Source organism: Penaeus japonicus, unplaced genomic scaffold, assembly GCF_977035675.1.
Source record: "Penaeus japonicus unplaced genomic scaffold, GWHDUDI00000001_assembly GWHDUDI00000010, whole genome shotgun sequence".
Taxonomy (NCBI): Eukaryota; Metazoa; Arthropoda; class Malacostraca; order Decapoda; family Penaeidae; genus Penaeus; species Penaeus japonicus.
Genome location: NW_028234412.1, coordinates 2,182,404 through 2,192,403, shown reverse-complemented (window position 1 = coordinate 2,192,403; position 10,000 = coordinate 2,182,404).

Here is a 10,000-nt window from a genome sequence, read left to right as displayed (position 1 = left end):
TGCACGTGGCAGTTTGATGACGCAATTGCAGCCATCAACACAGGAACACGAGCGGAAAGAAGACAAGAAGACAGAAGATAAGAAAGCATGAATGCGAGAAAGCAAAGGGGACAAGAAGACAAAAAGAAAAGAAAAGAAATGCAAAGAGGACAAGAATTAATTGTTAACCAACGAAGATCGACATTGGTGGAAAATTCTTTGTGTATTTCTGCTGTGTTTTCTGTGATTTCGATATGAAAAGCGAAGAGTTGTTAATCGCTTTCTCTCTCTCTCTCTCTCTCTCTCTCTCTCTCTCTCTCTTCTCTTTCTTTCCTCTTTTCTCTTTCTTTCCTCTCTTCTCTTTCTTTCCTCTCCTCTCTTCTCTTTCTTTCCTCTCTTCTCTTTCTTTCCTCTCTTCTCTTTCTTTCCTCTCTTCTCTTTCTTTCCTCTCCTCTCTTCTCTTTCTTTCCTCTCTTCTCTCCCTTTCCTCTTTCTCTTCTCTCTCTCTCTCACTCACATACAAATATCCACATACCACTTCCTTTCTGTCTCTCTCTCCCTCTCTCCTTTCCCTCCCTCTCTTTCTCACTCTCTCCCTCTCCCGCCCCCCCCTCTCCCCCCCCCTCTCTTCTGTGTGAGTGTGCACGACAGAGGCCCGTTATTGCCACGGCGAGCACGGCGTTGCCAAGGTCAGGGCCAGTGGTATGACAACGAAGAGATCCCTGGCCATGCTTGTCACGAAGGTCGTCCCTTGTCTACTTGTCTATGCGTCCCCTATCCTCCTCACCCCTCCCCCCCCTTCTTCCCCTTATCCTTCTCTGGGTGTATATATGTACCTCCCCCTTCTTTCCTTCCCCTCTCTTGCCCTGGGTATATCTGTTTCTCTCTCTCCCCTCCTTTTTTTTCCTTACCCTACCCTTCTTTAGGTATATCTGTTCCTCTCCCTCCCTTCCTTTCTTTTCCTTCCCCTCTCGTCTTTAGATATCGGTGTACCCCCCCCCCATTTCCCCTTCCCCACTACCCCCATCTTCCCCTTTAGATAATAAAAGCGGGTTTTGGCCCCCCCCATTTCCCCTTCCCCACTACCCCCATCTTCCCTCCTCCCCTATAGCTGGTTTTGCTTACTCCGTTCTTACTCTTTATCCTATAGCAGAGTTTTGCCCCGAGTGTATTTTTCTGAAGGAGAGAGGATGAGAGGAGAAAGAGAGGAGGGAAGGAGGGAGGGAGGGAGTGGGGGAGAGAGAGAGGAGGGAAGGAGGGAGGGAGGGAGTGGGGGAGAGAGAGAGGAGGGAAGGAGGGAGGGAGGGAGTGGGGGAGAGAGAGAGGAGGGAAGGAGGGAGGGAGTGGGGGAGGGAGAGAGTGAGAACGAGACAGACAGATAGATAGAGAGATTTATATAGAGAGATAGAAACTGAAAGAGAAAGACTTTAAGAAGAAATGGATAGAGACATACAAAACACTCACTGCCACACACACGCAAACACACGCACACTTACATACACGTTCGACCAACACGCACGCCCACCACGCACGCCCACCACGCACACATGGCAGCATTAAAATTTGCGAACTTGCGGCGCCAGTGAGTAATTTTTAATGAGCAATGCGACTACTTGCTTCAGTGCGAACTCAAGCATGTTAACGATTACCTGCTCTCTCTCTCACTCTCTCTCTCCTTCTCTCTTTTTCTCTCTCCTTCCCTCCCTCTCTATCTCTTTCTATCTGTGTGTCTGCCTTTCTTTCTGTCTCTCTCTCTCTGTCTGTCTGTCTTTCTGTCTATATGTCTGTCTGTCTCTCTCTCTCTCTCTTTCTCTGTCTCTCACTATCTCTATCTATCTCTTTTTCTCTCTCTCTGTCTTTCTGTCTGTCTGTCTGTCAATCTCTTTCTCTCTATCTCTCTCTCTTTCTATGTGTGTATGTGTCTTTCTAAAACTGTATCCTGTCATTCTTCTAGAAACCGCAAGAATACTTTGCTTTATCACGGACATATCCGACCAATAACTTAAGAAAACTTCCTTGATGGTCAGGTAACACTCAAACTTCAAATAATTTTTTCAGCAATCTCTCGCGACTCGATAAAAAAACAACACTTGTTCTTTCTGAATTGATCATTAGTTATTAGTTAGTTAAGTTGCTTTGGAAGTGAGGAATGGTAAATGTCCTTAATCTGCCTAAATACACAATTGACCATGGCTATTGTTCACTTGTATAAACACACAGACACACACACTCACTCACACACACACACACACACACACACACTTTCTCTCTCTCTCTCTCTCTCTCTCTCTCTCTCTCTCTCTCACACACTCACACACACACACACACACACACACACACACACACACACTCTCTCTCTCTCTCTCTGTATCCCCCTCCCCCTTTCTCTCTCTCTCTCTCTCTCTCTCTCTCTCTCTCTCTCTCTCTCTCTCTCTCTCTCTCTCTCTCTCTGTCACACACACACACACACACACACACACACACACACACACACACACACACACACACACCCTCCCGCACTATCAGCTAATCTCCCCAGCCATTTCTAAATCCAAAAGCTCCCTCACTTCGCCTCCACTCTTTCAAAACAAAGCCAATGTCACTCTCAGCAACCCCTGTTAGACATAAGGGAGGAGGAGGAACTAGAGGGAGTAGACTGAGAAGGTTGAGGGGGAGGTCTGATTGGAGGAGGAGGTGGAGGAGGAGGAGGAGGAGGAGGAGGAGGTAGTGGTGGAGGAGGTGGAAGAGAAAGAGGAGGAGGAGGAGGAGGAGGAGGAGGAGGAGGTATAGGAGGTGGAGGAGAAGGTGGAGGAGGAGGTGGTCCGAACAAGAACAAAACAATAGACAATAAACAACCTAAAAACAACAATAATGATAATCCCAGTGCTAACAACAACAACAACAACGATGCAAATCCTAACCAAATCAATGGAAAAAGAAAAAATATGTTGTAAAAACGGGACACCAATTTGAAGGACTGGAATGAGAGGAAAGAAAGGATGGTAGGAGGCGAAGGACAGGTTGATGTGTGCACTAGGAGGGTGCAACGGAGCATGCGTTGCCCCTAGCATGTCCCCATGCCACTCCCCCCTCCCCCCCTAACCCACCCTCCTCTCTCTCTCCCCGTTCCTAGGTGGAGGGGTGGGGGATGGTAAGGGATCTAAGACACCTTGGCTACGGCTCTACTTTATATGTGTGTGTGTATGTATATATATATATATATATATATATATATATATGTATATATATATATATATATATATATATATATATATATATATATATATATATATATATATATATATATGTATATTATATATATATATATATAAATTATATATATATATATGAATATTCACACACAAGCACATACACACGAATTCACACACTCACATAAAAAACAAAAACATTAGCACACACACACGCACACACAATAAACACACACACACACACAATAAACACACACACACACACACACACACACACATGCACGCACGCGCGCGCGCGCGCAAACACACTCAGCCAAGTCTGCAACACCTCATTTCGCATATTCATTCACAATTCAATTAGCATACATTCGTACACTCTAAAACTCTGGTTTCTCTTAATTTGCACTGAATACCCCAAATAGATGTAGTGCATAAAACACAAATATAATTAGGACACACACACACATAGGCGCGCGCGTGAGTTCGCCTCCACCCCCCCCCCCTAAAAAAAAGAAAAGTGAAAAGTGGGAAAAAATGGCCTCCAGCTAATCCCAGCTTGACAACAGAACCCGTAAGATCTACTTCTCCATTGTATATAAAGCCAAGATGGTTCTTAAGTGAGCCTCCTCTCCTTCACGTAGGTATAGGTCTGCGCTCCTCCTCCTATCCCCTCTCTCATCTATCCTACCTATCCCACATGACGGCAGTCCTATCTAACATGATCTACTAAACGTTTGTGTGACTGAAAAGCTCAAGGATTTTTTTTTTTTTTTTTTTTTTTGTACATTCCTGAGATGCTGTCAGGCGACTTTGAAGATTATCTCTGCTTCGTCGTGTCGTTTTTGTGTGTGTGTGTGTGTGTGTGTGTGTGTGTGTTTTTTTGTTATTCTATATCTCTTTCTCCTTCTCTATCTTTCTCTATCATTCTCTCTCTCTTTCTCTCTATCTATTTATCTATTTATATTATTTATTTATTTTTTTTGTTATTTCTCTTTCTTCTTCTCTATCTTTCGATCATTCTCTCTCTCTTTCTCTCTATCTATTTATCTCTCTCTCTCTCTCTCTCTCTCTCTCTCTCTCTCTCTCTCTTTCTCTCTCTCTCTCTCTCTCTCTCTCCCTCTATCTATACGTGCGTGTCTTTATCCAAAAGCTTAAATACACATTATCTATGTTTGCGCGAGTGTCTTCCTACGCCACTTATCACCCGTGAGAAATATAAAGTCTTACATTTAAAACTGATCTAAAAATATGGTCGTCATTATGCCGTAAAAAAGTAGCTTCTCATTAACTACAGTAAAAGGTTTTCCATGTCATCGCACCATTTTAGTGTCCCCATGGGAAGGAGGGAAGAGGAGGAGGGAAGAGGAGGAGGGAAGGGGATAGTGAGGGTAGGGTGAGCCGAGGGTTGGAGGGAGTTGGAGAGGGCTTGGGATGTACGGTGACAGCCGGTTGAGAAGCGAGAGGGAAGGGGGAGGAAGGAGGGAAGGGGAGGAGGCCGAAAACGGTTAAGAGATTGGGAAGAGGGAGGGAATTGTACCAGGAAAGGAGAGTCGGTGATGAGGCGACATCGAAAAGAAACTGTAACCGCACGAACCCATGACTCGCGACGAAAAAACGCGTTGTGCGATAAATCTCAGCACATTGAATTTTGATGTTTTTGTGATCTCATTTGTCAATTTTCGACTTTAACTTTGTGTTCTATAAACATTGAGAAATGAAGTCCCTCTTTGAGTGCGTTATCGCTTGACTGTGGTCCTCGCTCTCCTCTGTCTCCTGTCAATCACGTTTTCGTTTTTTTTCACTATCTTTGCCATCGTCACTCTCCGCCTCCACCAGCTTTCCTTTTTGTTCATTTTATTTTCACTTTTTTGTCCATTTTTCTTTGTCTCTCTCTCTCTCCCCCCCCTCTCTCTCTCTCTATCTCTTTCTCTTTGTTTTTTTCTCTCTTTCTCTTTGTATCTCTCTCTCTCTCTCTCTCTCTCTCTCTCTCTCTCTCTCTCTCTCTCTCTCTCTCTCTCTCTCTGTTTTTTCTCTCTCTTTCTCTTTGTATCTCTCTCTCTCTCTCTCTTTCTCTTTGTATCTCTCTATCTCTCTCTCTCTCTCTCTCTCTCTCTCTCTCTCTCTCTTACTTGTATACACCTTCGAGATATGACAATAGTTAAGCATATCAAAGGGAAATACTCCTATGACCACTTTAAGAAACAGACCAAGTGGAATTAGAATAACCCGGCTAAAAATAACCCGGCTTTTATAATGGTAAGTAAGTGATGAAAAATGCGTTCAAAAGAGGTCATACGAGGCGTCACAAAAAGGAAAACGGGGCACGAGTGAACGCGGCTTCGAGAGTTTTTTTTTTAATTTCTTGCTCTCTTTGCGTCTTTCATTAAAAAAAAAGAGGAAAAAAAGGAAAATTAAATAAATGCAGTTTGAAACGGAAGGTTTATGTGAAATGTTTTTTTTTTTTTTTTTTTTTTTATAATTGCAAGGGGGGGGGGGGGGTGGAGCAGTATGTTGAAAAATTAGTGGGATGGCGAAGCAGTGTATAAAGTGAGCAAGTGTTGTTAGCAGGGTAGCAAAAGCAGTAAGCAAAAAGAGAGTAGGCAAGTAAATGGTGACAAAAGTCATATACGACGAATGAAAAGAAGGAAAATATAATGAAGTAGAAGAAGAAAAAAAAAATGTTGTTGAAGATGAAGAAAACGAGGACGAAGCGGAAGAGAAGTAAGAAAAATGTGACAATGAAAAGAAAGAAAATAATAAAAGAGAAGAAGAAAGCTTTAAAAAAAACATATTTCTCTCTCTCTCTCTTTTTTTTTTTTTTTTTTTTTTTTTTTTTTAGTGAGAAGGAAGGGGAAGGAGGAGGAGAAAGGATGGAAGGAGGAGCAAAGGAAAGAATAAAAGGGGGAGGGGAATCAAAAAAAAAACAATCAACAGGGGAGCGGCGATTTTAAAGGTTTGGTTCAGGGGTATATTATGTAAAGGTTTTTGGAGTGGGAAAGGAGGAGTGGAGGTTGAGTAGGGGAAGGAGGAGGGGAAAAGAAAGGGGAAGGAAAGGGGAAAGGGGAAGGAGAACGTTAGGTAGAGGATGGGGTTACGTAGGGCGGGGGGGGTGGAGGCGGGGGGGGGGGGGAGGGGGGGGGGAGGGCATTTTTTTGGGGATAGGCATATGGGGGTGGGGGGAGGTCATGTTTTTTGTGATTGTGATATTGATGTAGACTTGGGGTTTGTCTTTAGGCATATGTGGAGGACTATTGTGAATGGCATATTTGAGAAGGGGTATGGGGGGAGGCATATTGATTTTTTAGGGGGGGTTTGTGCGGGTAGTTGGTTTCTTGGGGGAGGCGGGATTTTTTTTTGGTGGGTTGTGGGGGGGACGGTTGCATTAGTTTGGGGGTGGGAGGCATATGTTTGGGTGGATTGTGTATTATGTCATATGTTTTTGGGTGATTTTTTTGGTGGGGGGGGGGGTGACTTTTTGGGCATTGGTTATGGTCATTTAGGGTGTGAGGCATCATAATTTGGGTGGTTGGGGGGTGTGGGTGGGGGGGGGGAGGCCTGGGAGGCATTTCATAATTAGGCATAATGTAGGGAGCGGTGGGGGGAGAGGGGGGGTGGTGATGGGTAGGCATATAGGAGGGAGGAGGGGAGGCCATTCAGGCATATGTGGGGGGGAGAGGCATAGGGAAGCAATTTGTTTTGGTCTGTTTTTTTACGATGGGAGGCTGTTAGGGGGATGGGGCTTGGGGGACGGATGTGCTATGAAGGGAAATGCATATGTGATGGAGGAATAGTGACATATGATCATATGTGGGAGTTGAATCGATTAGGTCACTTATGGTTGGGGGGGGGGGGGGGATTGGCATTATTGGGGGGGGGGAGATGACGGCATATGGAAGGGGGGCGGGATTGGGGGTGGGGTCGTGGGGGGGGTAGGCCCAAAAATTGGGGGGGGGGGAAGAAGAGGGGGTTGGGGGAGGCGCATGGAGGGGGGGGGAGGGCATATGATATTATGATTACATATGTGACCGGGATGGCATATGCGAGGCAACGTCTATTATGATGGGGGGGATGGTAGTATGGGGGGTGGAGGATATTGTTGGGGAGGGCATATGCTACAGTTTTATGGGGAATTTGGCATATGAGGGGGAGGGGGGGAGGCATATTGTCTTTTGGGGGGGGGAGTGGATTGTGTCATAGGCGGGGGGGAGGGCCATGGGAGGGGAAGATGATGGCATATGATACAGACATAGAAATCATAACAAGATAGTTTCCTTGCAGTGGAGGTCGAGGCAGTAACGAGCCATGCATATATTCATATCTGCGTACGAATGCCCCTCATCTTCATGCGCAAACACACGCCCAGAGACACGCAAAGAAAGGAGGCATGAATCCAGATCCGAGAAATATGGAGTGTCATACGAGTAAAGGGTAAGGCGAATAATAACACTTTGGTTATCAGTGTGATTAGATGTCTTGTTATTATCGCTTATTTCATGGTTATCATTCGTAGTGTTAGTGATACTGGAATTAAAGAAGAAAAAAAAATCATCGTACTGTTATTACTGGTATGCCTATTCCCATTCTTATAATAGCCATCGGTGGTTCCCAATCATGACCGTTAACGCTATTATCATCATTAATAAATAATCAATTCAAACATAACTACGTGGAATTAAAAAAATACGAACGTCATAAATCTCTGACACTGACAATGACGTCTCTGACACTGATCACGAAACGAAAAAGAAAAAAAAAAGTCATACCAGATCACACAAGCAACATCTCTCTTCCCTCAATCCCTGTGTGATTGTCTGACTCTCTCTTTACTTATCTAATTCCCTTTCTGATTAACTTTACTCCTCGACTCTTCCTCCCCAAATGATATGTACAATTCATTTACTTACATGAACACGGTCGTAATTTCTTTGTTCGTCTACATAAAAAAAATAGAAGTATTTCTTGAATCTCTAGATGGCTCTTGGAGAGTAACTCTTACCTTAACGGCTGCTGTCTGTGTTTAAGTTGTCTGTTTCTTTTCTTTATAATTTAAGGCGTTTTGAGACTTGGAAGAGTGCAAGATTTTTTTTGCAACATTTTTTTTTTTTAGAATTAGTTTTTTTTTTTTTTTTTAAGTTGATCGAGTTTTTTTTTTCTTTTATTTTTCGTTTTTTTTCAGGAGAACAAGTTCGTAAAGATTTTATCGAACAAATAGTTTCCTTCTCTTTCTCTCCCTCTTTCTCTTTCCCCGAACTTTTTCTTTCTTTCTTTCTTTCAGTCCCAACTTTTCCCTCACTTCCTCACCCAAACATTTCTTCTAACTCTCTCTCTTCCCCTTCCTACCTTTTCTTTTCTCCTTAACTCTTTCCCCACCCTCCCCTTCCCCCCATATCCCTTCCTCCCCCTTCCTCTCTCCTTACCCTCCTCCTCCTTCCTCTGATCCTTGCTCCCCTCCCCTTCCCCCTCCTCCTAACCCTTCCCCTACCCACCTCCAACCCTTTCCCCTTATCCCTCCACCCTCCCTTCCCTTACCCCTCCACCCTCCCCTTACCCCTCCACCCTCCCTTCCCCTTACCCCTCCCATCCCCTCACCCTCCCCTTACCCCTTACCCCTCCACCCTCCTCTTACCCCTCCACCCTCCACCCTCCCCTTACCCCTTCACCCTCTCCTTACCCCTCCACCCACCCCTCACCCCTCCACCCTTCCCTTACCCCTCCACCCTCCCCTTACCCCTTACCGCTACACTACTCCCCTCTCCCCTCCACCACGTCCCCATCCTCCACCCGTTCCCCTTACCCCCAGACCACCCTTCCTATCACTGTCTACCGCCGCTTTTTTGTCCCCTTTGTACACATCCTCCCCAACTTGACCTCCCCTCCCAATCCCCATCATCCCCTAAAATCGCACTAAGGAAAGGGACAGAGGCAAGTCGATCCACAGTAGAAGTCGGGGAAGGACGCACACATCCACTGAGTTACCGGCAAGCAATTGGACACCGGATTTCCCTTCCTTGGTCCGTGTGTCTAAGATGGCGCTCGGACCACTGTGCTTTCCTGCTTGTCATCCTCGCTCTATCGGGTTTGGTTTTCTGAGGCGTTTTGGATTTTGGGTTTTTTCTTACTTTTTATTTTTTTTTTTTGTAGGTTTTTTTTTTTTTTTCTTTTTTTTTTTTTTTTTGTTTTGTTTTTTTTTGTATTGTCGTGTATCGTCGTTTGGTGTTGGTTATCTGTTATTTTCATTATTGCTGATCATTTTTGTTTTCTTTGGTAAATCTCTTTTTATTTTTTTATTTTCTTTTGATTTTTTTTTTTCATTCTTACTCTTATCCTTTGCTTTGCTTTTTTCAAATTCAAGTTTCGGTTAATATTTAGCCTATGATATAATTATTTCAAAACCCTTTTATTATAAAAAAAAAAAAATCCTCATAAACCCAGTCATATAATAAAAATCCTCATAAACTCCCTATCGTATCTCTATATTGCAAAAGAGCCCAACTGTAAATCCAAAACTCTACGGACAGAACGCGCCATCAATCAGAACCAATATTCCAGCTTGATTCCAGGTTTCGCGAGATAAGTGTATTCCCGACATGCTGAGTGAGGCAGAGTTCCCGTGTTACGAGAGACAGCGGCGGAGGGATTTCGTCCGCAGCGACTAGCGACTAGCGACTAGCGACTAGCGACTAGCGACTAGCGACTAGAACGACCGCTAGGCACCAGTCGGTCGGTTCTTGCGGTTTTCGAGTCCCTGTGTCAAGACTTACGTACAGAGCTTACTGATAATACATGGTTGTTCTCTCTTTCTTTTTTTACTT